This window comes from Pinus tabuliformis, chromosome 4_2, assembly GCF_031772625.1.
Source record: "Pinus tabuliformis cultivar Carrire ecotype Pingquan chromosome 4_2, CPIR1, whole genome shotgun sequence".
NCBI classification, from domain to species: Eukaryota; Viridiplantae; Streptophyta; class Pinopsida; order Pinales; family Pinaceae; genus Pinus; species Pinus tabuliformis.
Genome location: NC_142304.1, coordinates 1,147,408,765 through 1,147,432,410, shown reverse-complemented (window position 1 = coordinate 1,147,432,410; position 23,646 = coordinate 1,147,408,765).

Genomic DNA, 23,646 nt, shown 5'->3' with positions numbered 1-23,646 from the left:
CTTTGATTTTCTTTTCCTTTTAACTTTTCACATTTGTTGCGTGCTCGTTCATTACGATTCAACAAGAAAAAAAAACCAAACATCACAATTAACTGCAATAAAAACAATACTACTACTTGACTTCCACAAGCATACGAATTTACAAATGCTCTATAAAAACCTTCATTCCAAAAATTCTCTACTAAAACAACACTTTCACAAAAACAACACAATACCCAAACTAATTGAAACAATATAACTGGTTTTAAAAACTCCCTTAAAAAAACTCCTATAATAATACAACACCGCCTTTTTTTTATAACAATTTCAACTTTAATCATAAAAAAACTCCTATAATGATGCGACACCCTTTTTTTTTTTAATAGCAATGTCAACTTTAACCACAACAAATCTTTTTGAAAATCTCCCTTTATACCAAAAAAAAATATAAAATATATACCATTTGAGTAAAGATTAAAGAAATCCTTTTTTTATGGATAATAAAAGCTCCTTTTAAAAAATATAAAAAATATACCATTTGAGTAAAGATTAAAGAAATCCTTTTTTTATGGATAATAAAAGCTCCTTTTAAAAGGAGACTTCACTTCATTAACGTGAAGAGAGAGTCGTTAAAATAACGAACACTTTTCGATTATGACTTTGAATTGGTTACGTTGTCGTTTCGCTGAAGAAAATAAAATAACCGATAATATCTTTTATAAAATGACTCTTCATTTTTAAAATGTCGCCCGGATCCAATGGATTTTTATGTGCACTCTTTTAATCGGTGGGGTGCATGAAATTTAAAATGGTTATAGTTTCGTAAGTTTATGATTTTTTTTTGCATGTTTTTTTTTTGCTGCACTGGTTTCTTTTGACAGATGCACAATGGATGCTTTTCTTCTTCAGAGGTGTGGAATTCAAATTCATGTTGCTTTTGCACCTTTTCCTCAGCCTCTCACAACCCTTGCTTCTTTACGACCCCCCAAAAAAATTTGAAGTGCTACTCTCTATGGAGTTTTATGCAACCTATTGCTCTCATACTATAATAAAAATTGAAATTTGTGGAGTAGAAGATTGCTCTTCTCAATATTACGAATCAGTTAAATATGATTACATTGGAGACATCATTAATAAATGATTATAGTAAGACTAAACTGAACTCAAGATAACTTGACTAATCTCAACTAACTATGACTCTTGGATGGATAGCTATGACACCTAGCAGGGGGTTGGAATTAGATTCTCCAACATGTCAAGGGCCTAAATTTTTTTTGGGCATCCTCATGCAAATTGCAGATTTCAGAATCTAATGGTGAAGAGAGACATCAATTAATTAACTTTTCGCCTAGGTCATTAGATTCCAAGAATATTCTAGAATTTACAATCCACAGTTTAGTGCTCTGGGGTTGGGTCTACTTGGACCTGAACCTTTGCAACAAGGACATTAAAGAAGATGAAATTTTAAGGGTGAACCCAGTCCATCTGTAGTGACTAGTGAGCCCTACTGCATGGACTTACCTGACCTACCAGTAATCCCTCAGCAATGGGTAAGATATAGCAAAAATATTTCAATGGGTCTTAGCTGGAGTAGTTATGATGGTGGTTTGACATCCCATGCACTTGGGTTTAAGTTTCTGACGACATGGCCTGTCATAGTAAAGCTGGAAGGATAGGCGTTTGGATAGGCGTCTCGTGGGAGTATGGAATCTGGCTCCAGTCTCCAGTTGTCTCTAGACATCTAGTTCCTAGGCTGAAGTATGAGTTTCTATAGCTTGCGAACTGCTGCATATATCTTGGGTTGTTGCTAACTCCCTTGTATAAGAAAAGGAAGATAGATATTGCAACAATCTGGTAAACGTAAAGGGTTGGAATTTGGTATTGGTGTGAGAAATACAACAACATCGGTCATGCATGTAGTTGTTTAAAATACCAAATTTGAGCAATTCTCAATTTATCACTAAGTTTCTAATCTTTATTAGTTTTTGAAGATATTGTAAATGTTAGGGTCCCACCCTAACCCCCTTATTTATGTAATGGGATCGAGTCATAGTCAAGAGTCAATAAAGCCCATATTAATAATTGTAAGTGGTTAACCCGCAATTAATGACGGGACCACAATTAGTTGCAATGGACCGTAGTATTAGATAGATGGTATTAATAAAACCCATGGTATTGATCCTTGGTATTGCATGTATGAGTCATATATAAAGGATAGAGACTCCCTGCGAGGAGCATCGTGTCTTATTTTTGTATTGAGCTCCGCTCTATTGGAGGTTGCCCCCTCGAAGAGGCCAGTGAACATTGCTTTCTGAATAATAAAATATTTGTTGGTGTCTCTCACTGTTCTATGTTCTGGGTATCTTTCTTCGCATATTCTATATTTGGGTATCTTTTGTAGGTTAAGAGCATAACAAGTGGTATCAGAGCACTTTCCAGGGCCGGTCGGATTTCCATTTCGTAGCAAATTTTTTTTTTGGCTAGAGACGTGTTCCGGCATCTTTAAACCACGGGATCTGTCGTTGAGCACATAAACCTGCGGATTTGGGGACGCATGCACGCAGGAAATACAAGAGGTGGTCACGCTTGTTGGACTCCCTTGTAACCCCTGTGGGTACCCCTTCAAGTAGTAGCGCATTAGACGGAACCGTGTACGGACTGTCTTCCAAGTACCTTCTAGGTATATCGGAAGCCCCTTTGCTCCTCTGCAACCTTGCCATAGATAAACCTTCGGCCGTCTTGTTGCTACAGTGCACCGAGAACAGCACTCGGAGAGATTACTCGCCCGTACGATAGGGTAGTCGGGTTGTACGGCTAAGGGTATAGTTGATCCTCCTTAGTTAGAGCCCTGAAACATTGGGTCGAGTACTACTGTCAGACCCTTATGTATATTGCATTCTGTAACACCTGATACTCCTCGAGACCATAGTTCCCTTTTCTATTTGGGGATCACGCATCATATCTGCCAGATCAACGCGCAAAGGGGTGCAGCAGCAGCAGACATTAGTCCCGCAGTTCTGAGTTAGCAGACCAGCCATTCTGATCTATTAGATCCATCAGATCCGTAGCAGTAGTCTGTTCCGCCGCCGAGAGCTATCCGATCTGCCATTCAGATCTCTCAGATCCACCAGATCTGAGTAGTTGTGTGCGGTTCCCATACCAGGGTATAATTTTCGTAGGAATTTTGGCCGTATTGACATTTTGAGGATTTGGTGACCGCAGTATTCATAAGGAAGGAGTAAAACTCCATTAGGAGTTTTCAAAAAAAAAAAAAAACGGTCTGAGATCTCCCGGGGCGCTTATTAGTGATCTAGCCCATCAAAATCAGGACGACGAGCTGAGCACGGTGGTACCATTCAATTCTTAGTGAAAAAATTTTTTTAGGCGGTCCCAATTTTAAAAAAACATCAGGTCGGTGCATGGTAGAAACTAGAGCTCAAGCTATGGCCAATGAAAGGATGGAAAAACTTGACGAATCCTTGCAATCCCTCCACATTCAGTTTGAACGACTAAATAGCCTGATCACGAGCATAATCCCGAAGGGCAAGGAGGCAGCCCACGAGGAGGAGTATAATGGCAATGGACACAGTGAGGGTGAGTCTAGCCACTCTCCTCACGTCTGGCGCACCCAGCCACCACCTGGTATCCAACAATCCCGTCAGCGACCTCCCAAGTTGGATATGCATAAATTTGACGGTTCTCACCCGGCAGCATGGATAGCACAAATGGAGCAGTATTTCAATCTGAATAACAATCTAGATGATGCGACTCAACTTATGGTGGGGAGCATGTACTTGGACAATGAAAGGTGGCAATGGTGGGAATGGCATCAACGTTGCAATGGACCTTTTCTGGCTTGGAACAAATTCAAAAAAGCTCTTTCAGACCACTTTGACCAGGAATCTTCTTTTTTGGGTTGTCTTACTAAGCTCCGACAGAATGGAACAATGGATGAATATATTATAGCTTTTGAAGCCTTAGCCTTCCGCACTTGGGGTCTCTCCGATGTGTTCTACACGGAATGTTTTATTAGCGGTCTTAAAGAAGCCATCAAAGCCCAAGTCCTACTGCACCACCCTCCCACATGGACGGAGGCTTGCAAGGTAGCCCGTAATGTGGAACGTGCATTAGCAGCCCAGTACAGTCGCCCAAACTTCTCCGCTAAAGGTCGCCCCCCACAGGCTCACAACACGACTCAAACACTTAAGGTCCAAAAGGTGTCACCTGCAGAAATGGCTGAAAGAAGAAAGCAAGGATTATGTTACTACTGTGATGAAAAATACTCCCTAGGTCATAAATGCAAGGAGCCCAAATTTTTTCAAATTGATGCCACTGACTACAGCTCAACAGAGGAAGATCCACCACTTGAGGAACATGAGGTGCTAGAAGAGGACAACCAAAAGGACGTCTCTGATGAACCAGTTATTTCGTTGCATGCTTTGGCAGGGATTTCTTCACCTCAAACTCTCAAAATCAGAGGTTTTATTAAACATCGCCCAGTAGTAGTCCTGATTGATAGGGGAAGTACACATAATTTCATCCATCAAAAAGTCGCAGAAGCAGTGCATTGTTTTGTATGAGAAGTTTCTAACTTCCAAGTCCAAATTGCGGATGGGGGCACAATGAAATGTGAAGGCTGCTCTGAAAATGTCAAACTTCAAATGGGGGATTATCAGTTGAAAACCCACATGTTTGCCATACACATGGGAGGTTGCGACATTGTCCTCGGCGCTGAATGGCTCTGCACTCTTGGGCCAATCACAATGGATTTCCAGGAGTTATATATGAGTTTTAAGCAGAACAACTACACACATACCCTCCGTGGACTCCAGGCGGGAGCTCCCTCTATCATCAACTCGCATAGGATGGAAAAATTGCTAAGAAAGGGCCATCATGGAGTTATAGCTCAACTTAATGCCATCCAGGCAGTCAAAACCAAGTCTCTGCCAATTCATCCTGAGATGCAACAGATTTTAAATAATCATCTGCCGGTCTTTGACAAGCCTCATGAGCTTCCACCCTCGAGAGGGGAACATGATCATAGCATCACCTTGGTTCCAGGGGCCCAACCCCCAAATGTGCGCCCATAGAGATATCCATTCACCCAAAAGAATGAAAAAGAAAAAATAATCAAGGAACTTTTAGAAGCAGGTGTCATTCGTCCCAGCATTAGTCCTTATTCATCACCGATGGTCATGGTGCTCAAGAAAAATGGGGAGTGGCGGATGTGTCCAGACTTCAGGGCCCTCAATAAGTTGACAATCAAAGATAAATTTCCCATCCCAGTGGTTGACGATTTGCTGGATGAACTCAATGGGGCTCAATTCTTCACTAAGCTGGATCTTCGCTCAGGCTACCACCAAATTCGCATGAAGGAAGTCGACATTCCAAAGACCGCTTCAAGAACTCATGAAGGCCATTATGAGTTCCTGGTCATGCCATTCGGTCTTTGTAATTCCCCCTCTACTTTTCAGAGCCTTATGAACCACATTCTCAAACCATATCTCAGGAAATTTGTCCTTGTCTTCTTCGATGACATCCTCATCTATAGTTGCACTTGGGCCGCACATCTTCAGCATGTAGATCTACTCTTGCAACTGCTCCGCAAGCATAAATTATTTGTCAGGATGTCCAAGTGTTTGTTTGGCATGGAAGAAGTTGAGTATTTGGGCCACATTGTGGGGCGTGAAGGTGTCAAGGTGGACCCCAAAAAGATCCAGGCAATGCAGGATTGGCCTCAACCTAAGACCTTGAAGAGATTGAGGGGATTTTTGGGTCTCACAGGCTATTATTGTAAATTTGTCCACAACTGTGGTCGCATAGCGAAGCCCCTCAGTCAACTCCTAAAGAAAAATTCATTCTTCTGGAATGAGGAAGCACAACAGGCATTTACAGCTCTAAAAAATGCCATGTGTTCCACTCCAGTCTTAGCACTACTTGACTTCACCAAATCTTTTGTCATTGAATGTGATGCTTCGGGTACAGGTATTGGGGCGGTCTTAATGCAGGAAGGGCGACCTTTGGCCTTCACAAGCCAACAACTAAGTGGGAAGAATCTGGGCCAATCTACCTACGAGAAGGAAATGATGGCCATCTTACATGCAGTAGAGACCTGACGACCTTACTTATTGGGGCGACATTTCCAAATCAGCACAGATCATCACAGTCTTAAATATTTTTTGGAGCAACACCTATCCTCCCCACAACAAAATAAATGGCTCGCCAAAATGCTGGGATATGATTATGAGATCATTTACAAGAAAGGGAAAGACAATAGTGTAGCAGATGCCTTATCTCGCCAATTTGAGGAGGAAAGTACTCTGCTAGCAATTTCCCTCCCCATTCCAGAATGGATTGAAGAGGCTCGCAGGGAATGGTTTTCACATCCCGGGCTCTCCCAACTCATTTCTCAATTGCAAATAGATCCAAATTCCACCAAGGGCTACTCGTGGCAGGATGATATTCTTCTCTATAGGGACAGAGTCGTAATATCACCAACATCCACCCTCAAAAGCTGCATTTTGGCAGAATTTCACTCATCCCCCATTGCAGGACACTCAGGCTTTCAGAAGACGTATGCTCGCACCAGAAGATCATTTTTTTGGACAGGCATGAAAAATGACATCCTTACTTTCGTAGCAAAATGCGATGTTTGTCAACTCCACAAAGGGGATACCGTCAAAACACCAAGCACATTACAACCGTTACCCATCCCAGCATCAATTTGGACGGAGGTTTCTATGGATTTCATTACAGGTCTTCGAAAGTCAGGAAACAAGTCAGTCATCATGGTGGTTGTGGACCAACTTTCGAAGTATGTTGATTTCTGCACCCTACTGCACCCGTTTACACCAACTTTGGTCGCTCAATCTTTCATGGATCATATCTTCAAATTGCATGGCATGCCCACTTCTATTGTGTCCAATCGCGACCCGATATTCACCAGTAATTTTTGGCAGGAACTCTTTAGGATACAAGGCACTCAACTACAACTCAGTACTTCCTATCACCCACAAATGGATGGTCAAACTGAAGCCGTCAACAAATGTCTAGAAACCTACCTTCGGTGTTTCACTTTAGAAAAGCAACATCTTTGGGTACAGTGGTTACCTCTGGCTGAATGGTGGTATAACACCAACTATCATGCCACCACCAAAATGACTCCATATGAAGTAGTATATGGTCAACTCCCTCCTTCCCCTACTTCTTATCTCAAGGGGTGCTCAAAAGTACAAGCAGTGGATCAACTCCTACAACACCGTGCAACCATGTTCGCCCATCTTAGAGAGAATCTTCATCAAGCTCAAAACCACATGAAGCAACAGGTAGACCAGCATCGTTCAGAGCGCCAATTTCAAGAAGGGGATCAGGTCTTTTTGAGGCTGCAACCATATAAGCAAACATCACTCAAAGACAAGGGTTGTCAGAAACTATCTCCAAAATTCTACGGACCATATCAAGTACTTCAGCGCATTGGAGAAGTGGCTTACAAGTTGGCTTTGCCACCTACTGCAAAAATCCATCTAGTTTTCCATGTCTCATGCCTCAAGAAAGTGATTGGGAACAATTGCAGAATTCAAACCAGTCTACCTGAATTGGACGAAGAAGGGTCCATCTGGATCCAACCTGAACAGGTCCTAGACACACGAGATAGGCACTTGCGGGGCCGCATGATTAGGGAAGTCCTCGTCAAGTGGAAAGACACCTCTCCGGAAGATGCAACTTGGGAACCAACCACTATTCTTCAGCAGTTTCCACAGCTTCAGCCTTGAGGACAAGGCTAGTATTAAAGGGGAGGGCATGTTAGGGTCCCACCCTAACCCCCTTATTTATGTAATGGGATCGAGTCATAGTCAAGAGTCAATAAAGCCCACATTAATAATTGTAAGTGGTTAACCCGCAATTAATGACGGGACCACAGTTAGTTGCAAATGGGCCGTAGTATTAGATATATGGTATTAATAAAACCCATGATATTGATCCTTGGTATTGCATGTATGAGTCATATATAAAGGATAGAGACTCCCTGCGAGGAGCATCGTGTCTTATTTTTTTATCGAGCTCTACTCTATTGGAGGTTGCCCCCACGAAGAGGCCAGTGAACATTGCTTTCTGAATAATAAAATATTTGCTATTGTCTCTCACTGTTCTATGTTCAGGGTATCTTTCTTCGCATATTCTGTATTTGGGTATCTTTTGCAGGTTAAGAGCATAACAAAGTAAACGCTTTGAGAACCTACATAAAATCAAATATCTAAAATGTTACAATAAATTAATACACACTTGCACTTATTTGTGTTGAGATAAACTTTAGTAAAAAAATTTCAATAAAAATAATTATAACAGGGAAAATTTTTAAATACACATAAGTCTCTTTTTTAATATACATAAATCGTTAATTATAAAAACGCATTTGTAATTTTGGAAGATAATTTCAAATTACTTGTCCCATGTTTATTTTCATCACTCATCCTCCATAGTTCTCTTTTTTAATATACATACTTCTTGAATTATAAGAATACATTGGAACCTTTGAAGATAATTGCAAGTTACTGGTCCCATACTCATGCTCATCACTCATTCATCTTATCCACATAAAATAATCCAAATCAAAACTAAAGATAAAGAATTTTCTAGATATATGAATACATGACTTTCTCCTCATAGAGCTTTAGGATAGTGAACAGTACTTTAGTGAAAAGAAATACATTAATAAACTAATACCTCTCATTGAAATAAAGTAGAGATGTTTTTTTTAAACTCTAATCTCTTATTATATTTTTTATATTTTATATGGAAATAATTAATAATTTTTTGTAACAACTTGAAATAAAAAATAAGGGAATTCTTTTTAAATTACACGAAATTATTTTATAAAGCCTATGAAATAAAATATATATTATTAATATAATTTTTATTTTATGAATCAGTAACGTACCCATATTTAATTTATATGTACAATACTTTGAAAACTTAAAAAAATATAACTTTAATTTTGTAATCAAATAAAAATGGTATATTTTCTAAGATAATAAATAAATAAAGGTGACCTGATAGTTTAGATGTTGATTTACAAGTTAAATAATATATAATAAATAGTTTAATTTAATGTTTATATATTATGAATATAATTTTTATTTTATGAATCAGTAAGGTATCCCCATATTTAATTTATATGTATAATACTTTGAAAACTTAAAAAAATATAACTTTAATTCTGTAATCAAATAAGAATGGTATATTTATTAAGATAATAAATAAATAAAGGTGGCATGATTAGCTTAGATTTTGATTTACAAGTTAAATAATATATAATAAATAGTTTAAGTTAATGTTTATTGATGTATAATAAAAGAGACTAGATTTTTTTAACATATTAAATTTAATATGTATTTGGCAGAATTATTTTTCCAAATCTTAATTTTTATTGTTTATAATGAGGTTTTAACTGTATATATGGATTCAACACATGAAAAATTTTTGGGTCACAAAGACTGTGAAGAGTTCACAATTCAAACTTGTGATTCCAAATCCTATTGGATTTTAGAGAAATTAAACCCAACAATATACCAGAAAACTCTCCAAAACATAAAACATATAAAATATTGCTAAATGTTTTCGCAATTAAATTGTTTTACATCTTCAAACAATTTTCCCCATAAATTTTTTATAGATCTAAATCTAAAATGAATCTATCCTACAAATAAAAATATAACTAATACAAAGTCATTGCCTTTAACATAAAATCCACTTTCGCCAGTGAATCTTCTATCCTACCAATAAAAATATAACTAATACAAAGTCATTGCCTTTAACATAAAATTCACTTTCGCCATGAATCATCAGAGTAAGCTCCACGTTGCCGAGCCAAATATAAAATGCAGCGCCATGAAAGTTGTAAAAAAATGCTGAAGTACAGAAATAGTTTGATTACCATAATCAAAGAGCCTCAATGAAAATCAAATAAATGTTCAACATATCATGGCATTAATGAAAGCATGAAATTTTTTGTTTCCGGGAAGGATCTCAAACAAGAATCCAGGCTTCCCTGAGCAGGGTTGATTATGCCATAAACCATCTGATCTTTAGACAATCGTTCAACCAAATTTAATGATAGTACTTGCAATACATATTTGGAAATTGGAAACAGTTTCCTATGAGAGGAATTATTGCGGCTGAGGATTTTTTTAAACCAAAAAGTGTGATTATATTATATAAGGAATATAATGATCAGAATACATTGCCAGACAGAAACTGCATAAACTGCATATGAATTAGAAACCGAAAAAGTGTGATTATATTATATAAGGAATATAATGATCAGAATACATTGCCAGACAGAAACTGCATATGAACAAGAAACCGACTAATAATTAGTTACAGAAAAACTTGAAAAAAAAAGATAGAAATCCCCAACACATAAATCTGATGATCGTCCAAATAGAATTATAAATCGCGACAGGCACGATTAGTAACATTTCAGCGTATTCAACACATGATTGGATATCCTGGGCAACCCTTTAATTTTTCTATCTTAAGCGGGAAGATATGGTTGCAGATGCTGTAAAATCTGACTCTCAGTTAACTGATCTACCACCTTGGTAAAACGACGCAATGAAACCTTGCTTAACTTGAATAAACGTTTCTTTTTTGTCCGTGGTACTGTTACCTCTGTTTCAGAAGATTTCTCCTTTTGTTCTTCCGAAGATTTCTCCTTTTGTTCTTCTGAAGTTATCTCCTCCTCTTCTTCTTCTTTCCTGATTCTTTCGTCCCGTCCAATCCCATGCCCGCTCCTTGATAACTGTATCTCAGAAGAATATTGTTTGCTCGTTCTTGGCCCAGGTCTGCTTCTGCCAAATTTGAATAAACGTCGCGCTTTTCTCCGTGTTACTGTTACTTCTGCTTCTGAACATATCTCCTCTTCTTCTCCTTCATGTTTCTTGATTCTTTCGTACCGTTCAATCCCACGCCTTCGCTCGCCTTTTCTTCGAAACAGAAATTTCAGGAACATGCTTTCTGGGATTTTGTGGAAATCTTCCCCCCTCTGGCATTCTCAGGCACAACCTACAACATGTCTTTAACTAAATCATGTTGGATTCTCAGGGCACTCTGGATTGCCTCGTCCATCCTTAAATCGACGGTACCTTGGGGTGTCGGAGGGCCCGACTTTGGTTTGTCCATCGTCATGCCAAATGAAAATTGCAAATTTCAGGTTAGGAGACTAAAAATTATTTCATTTTTCTCACTAGAATCTAAGAATATTTTAGAATTTGCAATCCACAATTCTATGCTTTGGGCTGGGTTTACTTGGACATGAACCTTTGTAACAAGGATATTTTAAAAGCATAAATTTTGAAGGGCAAAACCATGTCTATGGGTAGTGACTCGTGAAGGTCTTAGCTGGAGTAGTTAGAATGGTAGTTTGACATCTCATCCATATGGGTTTAAGTTATTCATATGGGTTTAAGTTTTGGGTGACCTGACATGTCATAGTAAGGTTGGAAGGATAGGCTATGGGAATATGGGATCCTGCTCCAATCTCTAGTTGTTTCTAGACGTCTAGATTTTAAGATGAACTGTGAGTTTCTATCTTGGAAAGTTGCTAGTTCCTTATGTAATAAAAAAAAAGACAGATTATGTTAGACTTTAAGCTTCTGTGGTAGTTTTTTGTGGATGATCCTCTCTTGCAATTATTTTAGCATATATTAAACACACATGATGTTTGGTTTTCGATGAGTGTTTAGCAAGCGCTGATGTACGAGACCTCCCATTCTTTATATCAGCTCCGTGCTCTTTAAGTCTTATTTTCGTGTTCGTCCTGTTTCCTCAATATAACTCTTGCCACACGAGCAATCAATCTTGTACACACCCTTGAGTTGTTGATGATCTATGTTATCCTTGACTGACCTCATCATTTGCCTTATTCTTCCACATGTTGTAAACTGAGTGTTTATGTCCTCCTTTCTTAAAATTTTTGCAATTTTATGCATAATCCCCTGGATGAATGGAAGGTATACTTTCCCACAATTTTCTTTCCTGTTTTCTGGAGGACCCTTAGGGAGGACCTTATCTTGAGCTCTTTTTATAGCTTTCTTAATACTAAACCCTTTGTATCCTAGATTTTTGAAGACAGAGGTTAAGTGTTCAACTTCTTCATTTAGGTGATCAGGGTAAGAAATTCTGAGAGCCCTAACACCCAGAGTGTTTAAGACCCTAGATTTTTGGGATGGATGATGGTATGAGTCAACATATAGATAGCTTTCAGTATGAGTTTTCTTCCTATAGACCTAGTGTCCCAAAGTACTATCCTCGTGTCCCAAAGTACTATCCTCTTTTCTACTTATCAGGACATCTACAAAGGGGATTTTACCGTTTTCTTCAAGCTCCATAGTAAACTTGATTTCAGAAGATATAGAGTTAAGATGATTGAAAAACTTCTTCAATTCAGCCTTGCCATGAGTCCATTTTAAGTTGGTGTCATCAACAAATATTTTCCACCAAGTTGGTTTCAAAGGGTATGAGTCAAGGGATTTTCTTTCAAAGTACTCCATGAATAAGTTGGCGACAATAGGTGAGAGCAGGGAATCCATAGGGACTCCTGATATTTGTTCATAACAATGGTCTTGAAAGCTGAAAAAGGTGGACTGTAAACAAATTTATGCAAGTTTTGTTGTTTCAGGATCGGTGGCTATCTTTATAACATGAGCAGCTTCATATAGAGGAATCTTTGTAAACAAATAAATCACGTCAAAACTTACTAGAATATCATCCTTATTCACTCTTTCATTCCTAATAAGTTTTACAAAATCATTTGAGTCTTTTATAAAAGAGTCAGTGTTACCAACTAGAGGCTTCAGGATCTTAGCTACATACTTAGCTAATTCATAGGTAGGGGAACCAATGGTGTTAACTATTGGTCTAAGAGGGACCCCTTCCTTATGAATTTTTGGTAATCCATACATTCTAGGTATAGCCTCACAGGATGGGATCAACCTCTTTCTTATATAAATTAAATTATTAGATACCTATGCTAAATAAAAATAATAAGATTAATTAAACAATAAAACTAACCTATAATCAATCGAATAAATAGGATTAATAAAAAATTTACATCTCTATTAAATAATTAAGTTTCATAGCTTAACTAAGTGATTAATTAATTAATTAAGTAATTTAGTAATAAATAAAATTAATTTTAAAATAAAATAAAATATAATAAATTAAAATAAAACTAATTATAAGAAAAGGAATCTTACAATTAGTATTTAATCAATTGTATTTATTAAGGATTATTAATTAATTTATCTATTTAACATATGATTAAAATCAAATAAGTAAAATAATTAAAACTAGAATAATCAAAATTAAAATAATTAAACTAAAATTATTATAATAATAAAAATAAAAATAAAAGAATTCATATATGTAAGGGTCGGCTTATACATAAAATTTATCAATTTCTAGGTTTATATATACTCTAGTCGGAAGATTCTTCTCTCAAGAAACTATCTTTCATATTCTATCAATTTTGGTCTTGATGATGGACCCCTTTTGGGGTTCAAAACGTCAACAGAATGAACATAATACTGCGGATAATCCGTATCTTGCTACTCCAAAAAGATAGATATTGCAACAATATAGTAAACTTAAAGGGTTGGAATTTGGTATTGGTGTGAGAAATACAAAAACCATAGTCACACATGTCGTAGTTTAAAATACGGAATTCGAGTGGAGCCCATACTCCATGTAATCAAATTTAATTTCAAAAATTATACTTCTTTTAATATAACAAAAGTTGTCAAGCCGCATATATCTTGGAAGGTTGCTAGTTCCTTGTGTAAAAGAAGAAGAAGATAGAGATTGTAACAATCCAGTAAACGTAAAGGGTTGGAATTTGGTATTAGTGTAAGAAATACAAAAAACTTAGTCTTGCATGTTGTAGTTGGTGGCGAACTTCGAGGAAGAAGTGTTAAGTATGCGACTTAACTCCCACAGATATTTGTCGGTTATGGTAATAACTATTAATTGAAATTCTTTATTGCAACTAATTTTACCTTACCCCTTGTACCAGGCCTTGGTTCCGTAACCGTGGTTAGCCTTCACAACTAAGTTGAATTGATTAAGGGTTTAGGGTTTACACTTGTTTCATTTTCGTTTTTCATCGCAATTATAGAGAGGGGAAAACAGAGCAGGGATCTTCAACACTGTGGCTGCCTGCTTGTTCAGTTCGGTGCTTCGACTGTGTGTATGCGATATCTTGATATTTTCTTGTAGAATCTCTTTTGGTTAATTGAAGTATCAATTTGATTAATAACGTTGCAATTTTATTACTTCGGTTGCCTGGTTTATACTCCGTCATATTCTGTTCTCTGTGGTTATTGATTTTGGCTTTTTCTTAATCTTGGTCCTATGCATCAACAAGGTTTTCTTCTTACCATTTCCAAGGGCGGCTCAACAAACTTCGCACAGGTAATTTCGTGTTCTTATTTTCATTGCTAAACCTTTTTTTCGTGCTTCTCACCGTTAGGCTCCTTAGTGATCAGGTAAAATCCATTGATTTCATTTGCTAGGCTGAAATCGTCTTGTTATGGCACTGGTTCCTCGTCCTCTAACTCGGGGTCAGGCTTCTTCAGGTAAGTTATTGGTTCTTCCCTCCTTTTTATATTCTCTGTCACTTCATTTCAACTAGTTGACCTTGTTTCTAAAAGCTTTTTTTTTTCGTTATTGGTTGTTATGTGCAGGTCTTCGGGCCTGTGAGAACTTTGCTCCACTACCTCTTCCTTAGTATTTTGCGACTTTGAACAGGGTAGGACCCTTCTGTAACTGGCCTGTTGTTTTAACTGTGCAAAGTAGGAAAACCCATGGGGGTTTCAGTCATGGTCTATATGTCTTCAAAAGGCAGGGTACAAACCCTCGCTGTCGAACTAGCTTTTGTATGTAAATTTAAACTCTTGGAGGTTCGATGGTTTTCTTTTGGGTTATCAATGTTTTTTGCTATTTGATTTAGTACATGTATTAGACTGTTTAAAGAAATAGAAACAAATCATACAGGACAGTGCTTGAATATTATTTGTAAATGTACCTGTGATTTAAATTCAAAGCGTATGACCTTTGTTGGGTTTGCTTTAATTGTAGTTTCTATTCCAGTACGCTATTCTTCACAAAATTTCTTTAATGTTGTTCCTCTTGGAGATTCTGTAGTTTTCCTAATTATCAAAGTCTCACAGTCACATCTTAATTACCATTTCATCACTCATGCACAGAAAAGGAATCACTTTACATATAGAAGAAGTCTGTATTTAAATTTCTTTCACGTACACACAAAATATTCAATGCAATTTATAACTCTTCTCTTTCTCCTAAAAAATGGCAAACCCTCACAATGGGGATCTGGTTCAGCTTTTATTCCTTGCCAAGGTTTCCTCATAGTTGAGAAATTGTCTTCTAGTTACCTAATAGTTACTTGAAACAATTTTTTAGATTTAACTAATCCTAATTTATTGTTTCTTTAATTTTAAATGACAATGGCTGTGAGAGACCAAATTTAAATAAAAGCAAAAATGAAATAAAATTCACAAATCTCTTCTTCTCTTTAGTTGAAGAAGTCAATTCCAGTTGTCGCCTTTCAGTTGGATGCTCCTGCATCAGGCTCCTGGGGCAAATTAAACTCATGGCTCCTATCCATGAGCTCTTCAATAGAGTATCCGACGCTTTGAATATGTCCAGCATCCAACCAAGAACTATCCTTAATAGGATGGTTCTTCCATTTGACCAGGTACCGTAAATATTCCTTCTTTCGAGTCCGTCTGACCACCTCTGTGTCTAGGATCTGTTTGATCTCTAAAGGTTTTGCTGGAGGAATTTGTTTAATCCATGATTCTTCCTCATTTTGTGTGTCCCATGTTTGTCTCTCTGAACTATCTTCTTCATTAACAACAATGTAAGGGTACAAATCTGCCACATTAAAAATGGGTGAGTTTCCTATACCTAGAGGTAACTGCAACTCATAAGTGTTCGCATAAAACTTCCGAAGGATTCAGAAAGGCCCAATATTTTTCATTTTTAATTTTTTGTATTCACCTTTTGGAAACCTCTCCTTGCGTAAGTGTGCTAGTACCAGGTCTCCTACTTCAAACTGCACCTCCCACCTTTTCAAATATGCTTTCTGCTTGTAATTTTGGCTGTTTTCTTGTAACTTCAATTTTACTTGTTCATGTAGATCACTAATTTCCTTTGTGAAATCCTCACCATTAGCACTCCTACGCTCCAACTGACCCAAATCGCATAATTCATATACTCCACGTGGGTGCATTCCATATAAGATTTGGAAAGGGCTTCTGCCCGTGTTTCTGTTGGGAGAATCATTATAAGAAGATTCTTCTTGTGCAAGTAGATGATCCCACTGTTTAGAATTTTCACCAACCAAAATCCTTGGCAGATTTCCCAGGCTTTGGTTCACAACAATTTTCCCATCAGTCAGCGGGTGATAAGCTGAGTTGAAGTTCATTTTGGTGTCTAACTTTTTCCATAAGGTTCGCCAGAAATGACATGTGAACATTACATCCCTCTTCGAGATAATGGACTTTGGCAAGCCATGTAATTTCACTATCTTTGTGAAGAACAAGTGTGCCACATGTGTGGCATCACTGGTTTTGCTGCATGGAATGAAATGTGCCATCTTGGTGAAACGATCCACCACCACCATGATAGAATCGAATCTCTGCCATGTCTTCGGCAGACCTAAGACAAAGTCTAAATTGACTGAGTCCCATCGTCTGTTCGAAATGGGTAAGGGTGTATACAACCCTGCATTCTGGCTGCATCCCTTTGCATGCTGACACACTTTGCATCTATTCACGAACCTCTATAAATCTCTAAGCATCTTCGGCCAATAGTAAAAGTGGCTCAACTGATCAAAAGTCTTGTCTATGCCAAAATGTCCAGCTAAACTTGCACTGTGCTTTTCCTAGATCAAGTTCTCTCTCATAAAACATTCTAGAATACACAACTATCCTCCCTTGAATAACAACCCCTTCTGCATATTATAGTCTAACCATGGGCTATTATCCCTCAATGGATTTTGGCATGCTTCATAGGCTTCCTTAAAATCTACATCCATTTCATACAAGTCCTTAAGATGTTCAAATCCTAATACTTGTATCGTACTTTCTTGTAGGATCAAATTCCTCCTGCTTAATGCATCTGCCACTTTGTTGGCTTGACCGCTAATATGTTTCAAAACAAATGTAAAACTCTGCAAGTACTATGCCCACTTTGCATGTTTATGGTTCAGCTTATGTTGCTGTGTGATGTATTGTAATGCAGAATTGTCTGAAAACAAGACAAATTCATTAGCCAGTAAATAATGTCTCCAATGCTTCAGTGCTTGGACGAATGCATAAAATTCTTTGTCATAAGACGTGTACTTCTTCCTACTTTCATTTAACTTCTCGCTGAAATAGGCTACTAGCTTATCTTCTTGGCTGAGTACTACTCCAATGGCTGTCCCACTGGCATCACAATGAACTTGGAAAAGTTTGTTAAAGTCTAGTAATCTTAGAATTGGTTTTTCAATGATCTTCTTTTTTAGCAGCTGAAAACTCCTTTCAGCTTACTTTGTCCAATGAAAAGGTTGATTTTCCCTTTTAATGGTGTCCACCATGGGTGCACAAATTCCACTGAAATTTTTAATAAATTTTCGATAGATACTTGTCAATCCATGAAAACTTCTCACCTCAAACAAACTCTTGGGAGATGGCCAGCCAACTATGGCTACAACCTTCTCTGGATCCATCTTTAACTCATTCTTAGAAATCAAAAATCCCAAATAAATCAATTCTTTATTGAAAAAATAACTTTTTTTAAAATTTATCAGCAATATATTTTGCTGCAATATTTCTAATACATACGTGACATGTCGAAAATGCTCTTCTTTCGTTTTGTTGAATATAATTATATCATCCATGTATACAATCACAAATTTGCCAATGAATTCTTTTAGCACCTCATTCATCAAACGCATGAATATACTCTGGGCATTGCTCAGTCCAAATGGCATGACCAGCCATTCATATAAGCCTTCATTGGTTTGGAAAGTTGTCTTCCACTCGTCACCTTCCCGAATCCTGATCTGGTGATAGCTGATTTTCAAATCTATCTTTGAGAAATATGTTGCTCCACTCAGATAATCCATCATATCATCCATTCGAGGTAAAGGAAACCTGTGCCTGATGGTAATCTTGTTTATTTCCCAGGAATCAGTGCACATCCGCCACTCACCTCCTCTCTTGGGAGCTAAAATAGTCGGAACAACACAAGGACTCAAACTTTCCCAAATCAGCCCTTTATCCAACAACTCCTGCACCTGCTTCCTGATTTCCTCATTGTCTTTCAGACTCATCCAGTAAGCAGCCTTGTTTGGCAAACTAGCTCCCGGAATGAAATCAATATGGTGACTAATGCTCCGCTTTGGTGGCAATTTGTCTGGTAGATCATCTACCACAATATCACTAAACTCTTGTAGCATGTCCTATATCTCTATAGGCAAATCAATAATTTCAGTATGTACCAATACTATTCTTGGCCTTTGCACAACTGCATATTTTACCTCATTATCCTCAATCTGTCGGAGAAACTCCTTTCCACCTATCAGTAATGCTTTTGTTCCACTAGTTTCTATAGTATCCTCTTCCTTCATGGGAACTAGCGTATGCTTTATCCCATCCTTAACAAACTTGTGACAATTCTTTTCTCCTTCATGGATTACCTTCCTATCATACTTCCATGGTCTTCCCACTAGAATATGGCACACGTCCATCGACATAATATCGCAAGTCACCTTGTCCTTGTACTTGCCAATATGAAACTCCACTTCACATTGTTTATCAACCAGCAGTTGCACCTTATATGGAGTTGGGTGCTTCAACTTCTTCAAACCCATTTTTTCCAGCATTTCAGTAGCTACCAGGTTATCAGTACTTCCACCATCTATAATTAATTTGCAGCATTTTCCATGTGATTTACACACAATCCAGAACAATGCTATTCTTTGTGTTAGATCAGTCACTTACTTAGCTGGCTTTAAAAAAACCTTATTCAACGCCAAGGCTTCTCCTATTTCAAGCATATTTTCCACCTCCTATGGCGATGCCTTTGCTACATCAGGTTGAGCAACATACGCTCCCCTCTGTCTAGCTTGTTCATTTTCAGGACATTCAAAAGACTTGTTGCCCCACTTGTGACACTGATAGGCATTTCCTGTGCCTCTACCATTACCTCTTCCCCATTGGTATGGCCTTCCTTCTGTAGTGTTACCTTCCCTCTCAGTCTGTCTCGAAGTCTTGGAACTACTGCTCTCTTCATTGCTATTGGCAGTCCTACCTTTGCCAAAAGACTGTCCTCTTCCTCTGCCAGAACCACGTTCTCTTCTTGCACTTTGTTTCCCGGTGATCTTCTCTTCTGCCTTCAAAGCACTCTGATATGCCTCCTCTATAGTCTTAGGGGAAAGAATACTAATTTCGTCTAGGATCTCCATCCGTAGACCATTTACAAACCTCACTGTTTTCTCATGGGTATCTTCAACATACCCAGCTCTCTGACTTACTTTATAAAATTCTTTAGTATATTCCTTTGCAGTCATCATTCTTTGTCTCAGGTTCTGCACCTCTCTGTAAAGGGAAATTTGGTAATCCTTAGGCATAAATTTTCTCTTCAGCTTTGCAATCATTCTGTCCTATTTTTTGATCAATGGTTTATTCAATCTCCTCCTTTTTGCCTACACATTGTCCCACCACAGTGTTGCATGTCCTTTCAACTTGGTAACAACAAACCTGATCTTCCTATCTTCACTGATTTCTTCATATTCGAAGTATTTATCTAACTCACTTATCTAGTCCAATAATGCCTCTGTGGACAAGCTGCCATCGTAGTTATAAAGCTATTGTCTTGGTCTTCTACTAGCCATCAAAACTAATTTTAACAGTTTAATCTCTGGTCCTTCTTCTTCTGACCCATCTGTTGTTGTTGCGTTTTCTTCCTCACTGTCATCTCCACCTTCAGGATCTCTGCGCCTTCCTGCCTCCATTGCTGCCAAATGTGTAGACAATGTTCTGATCTCTTCCTGTATCCCTTCATCTACTACTCCCCTGATGGCTTTGCCTTAGCCTCTTCTTCCTACTTCCATCCTTACTGAGAAGAGAAACTTGCTCTAATACCAAAATTGGTGGTGAACTTCGAGGAAGAAGTGTTAAGTATGTGACTTAACTCCCACAGATATTTGTTGGTTATGGTAATGGCTATTAATTGAAATTATTTATTGCAATTAATTTTGCCCTACCCCTTGTACCTGGCCTTGGTTCTATAACTGTGGTTAGCCGTCACAACTGAGTTGAATTGATTAAGGGTTTAGGGTTTACACTTGTTTCATTTTCATTTTTCGTCACAATTATAGAGAGGGGAAAACTGAGGAGGGACCTTCAACCCTGTGGCTGCTTGCTTGTTTAGTTCGGTCCTTCGATTATGTGTATGCGATATCTTGATATTTGCTTGTAGAATCTCTGTTGGTTCGTTGAGGTATCAATTTGATTGATAACATTGCAATTTTATTACTTCGGTTGACTAGTATATACTTCGTCGTATTTTGTTCTCTGTGGTTATTGATTTTGGCTTTTTCTTGATCCTGGTCTTGTGTATCAATAGGGTTTTCTTCTTACCATTTCTAAGGGTGGCTCAACAAACTTTGCACAGGTAATTTCTTGTTCTAGTTTCCACTGCTAAACCTTGTTTTCGTGCTTCTGACCGTGAGGCTCCTTGGTGAGTAGGTAAAATCCATTGGTTTCTTTTGTTGTGTTGAAACACTCTTGTTATGGCACTAGTTCCTCGTCCTCTGACTCGGGGTCAGGTTTCTTCATGTAAGTTATTGGTTCTTCCCTCCTTCTGTTATTCTTCGTCACTTCATTTCAACTAGTCGACCTTGTTTTTGAAATACTTTTTTTTTGTTATTGGTTGTTATGTGTAGGTCTTTAGACCTAGAAGAACTCTGCTCCATTGCCTCGTCCTTGGTATTTTGCGACTTGGAATAGGGTAGGACACTTCTGTAATTGGCCTATTGTTTTAACTGTGCAAAGTAGGAAAACCCATGGGGGTTTTGATCATGGTCTATATGTCTTCAAAAGGCAGGGTACCAACCCTCGTTGTCAAACTAGCTTTTGTATGTAAATTTAAACTCTTGGAGGCTTGATGGTTTTCTTTTGGGTTATCAATTTTCTTTGCTATTTGATTTAGTACATGTATCAGACTATTTAAAGAAATAGAAACAAATTGTATAGGACAGTGCTTGAATATTATTTGTAAATGTACCTATGATTTAAATTCGAAGTGCATGATCTTTGCTGGGTTTTCTTTAATTGTAGTTTCTGTTCTAGTACGCTATTCTTCACGAACTTTCTTTAATGTTGTTCCTCTTGGAGATTCTGTAGTTTGCCTAGTTATCAAAGTCTCGCAGTCATATCTTAATTACCATTTCATCACTCATGCACAAAAAAATAATCACTTTACTTATAGAAGAAGTCTGTATTTAAATTGCTTTCACATACACACAAAATATTCAATGCAATTTATAACTCTTCTCTTTCTCCTAAAAAATCGCAGACCCTCACAATGGGGATTGGTTTGGATTTTATGCCTTGCCAGGGTTTCCTCACAGTTGAGAAACTGTCTTCTATTTATCTAACAGTTTCTTGAAAGAAATTCGTAGTATTTAACTAATCCTAATTTTCCATTTCTTTAAATTTAAATAACAATGGCTGTGTCAACCCAAATTTAAATAAAAACAAAAATGAAATAAAATTCACAAAAATCTTCTTCTCTTCAGTAGAAGAAGTCAATTCCAATTGTCACATTTCAGTTTGATGCTCCTGCATCAGTAGTTTAAAATATTGAATTCGAGTGGAGCCCATACTCTATGTAATCAAATTTAACTTCAAAATTTATACTTTTAATATTGCAAAAATTGTCAAGTTGCATGTATCTTGGAAGGTTGCTAGTTCCTTATGTAAAAAAAGAAGAAGATAGATATTGCAACAATCCTATAAATGTAAAGGATTAGAATTTGTTATTAGTGTGAGAAATAAAACAACATAGTCACCTATGTCGTAGTTTAAAATACCGAATTCAAGTGGAGCCCATAGTCCATCTAATCAAATTTAACTTCAAAAACTCTACTTCTTTTAATATTGCAAAAATTGTCAAACTGCATATACCTTGGAAGGTTGCTAGTTCCTTATGTAAAAAGAAAAAAAAAGAAAATAGATATGTCAACAATCTTGTAAACGTAAAGGGTTGGAATTTAGTATTAGTGTGAGAAATACAACAACATAGTCACGCATGTCGGAGTTTAAAATACGGAATTCGAGTGGAGCCCATACTCCATGTAATCAAATTTAAATTAAAAAATTCTACTTCTTTTAATATTGCAAAAATTGTCAAGCGAGACAATGTGACATCATCCACTCTTTGATTTTTCCTCAATCTCAACTTCTTTTTAATTAATACGCCACTTAGTAAAGCCAAACAATGTGATATCATGCCAACTATTTGACTTTTACTCAGTTGAGAGCCACATAATGTGATATCATCACAACCCTTTGACTTTTGCTTAATCTCAACTTCTTAGTTAATACAACAATCTGCCAACCCAAAATGTGATATCATCCTAACTCTTTGAGTTTTGCCTAAGGTAGTTTAAACTCTTATATTTTTGTCGATTTTTTTTCATAAATATAATATGAGGATAATTCCTAAATAAATATTTATTTTGAAAGTTAAACATTATAAATAAGGTTTAGTCTAATTTATATAGGAAAAAAACATTTTTTCTAGTCAATCTTAACCAAAATCTAGAAGAGGTTTTTAAAATCTGTTAAAAACAGAAGAATCAAATTTATTGAATTAAACTTGAGCAGCTCACAGGTGTGGAACACCACCTAGAGACTGCCTCTACAAAACACACTCTGCCATTACAATCATTACATGAGAAATATATAATTTACACACAATTAGGGAAGTTGAAACAACACCCTAGAAATCAAGAAAAAACTCCTAATCTAAGGTTTGGTTGAACCGTCACTCCATTAATACATTTCATCATTAATATCAACACTCCCCCTTAATGGAGAAATGGATTCACACATATGCCTAACACTTCCCTAAATAATTCAAACTTGATTCTACCAAGAGGTTTGGTAAAAATATCAGCAACATTGTCACAACTATTACAATACTCAATATGGATTTCTTTTGACTGAACTTTCTCCCTGATAAAATGAAACTGTGTATCGATATGCTTTGTGTTCTTATGAAATACTAGATTATTTGCAAGTTTTATGGAGCTCTAGTTGTCACATTTGATCACTGTTGCAACCTTCTGTTCTTCTCCAGCATTAAGGAGAAGTCTCCTCAACCAAACTGCTTCACATGTTGCTGCACACATAGCTTGATATTCAGCTTCCGCAGAAGACAAGGATATGTGTTCTTCTTTTTGTTGTTCCATGTAATAACCCCAGATCCAATGCTAAATGCATAGCCTGTTATGGATTGTCTGTAATCTACATTTCCAGTGTAATCAGAGTTTGAAAAATCTGTTAATTTAACATCACATGAATCAGTATA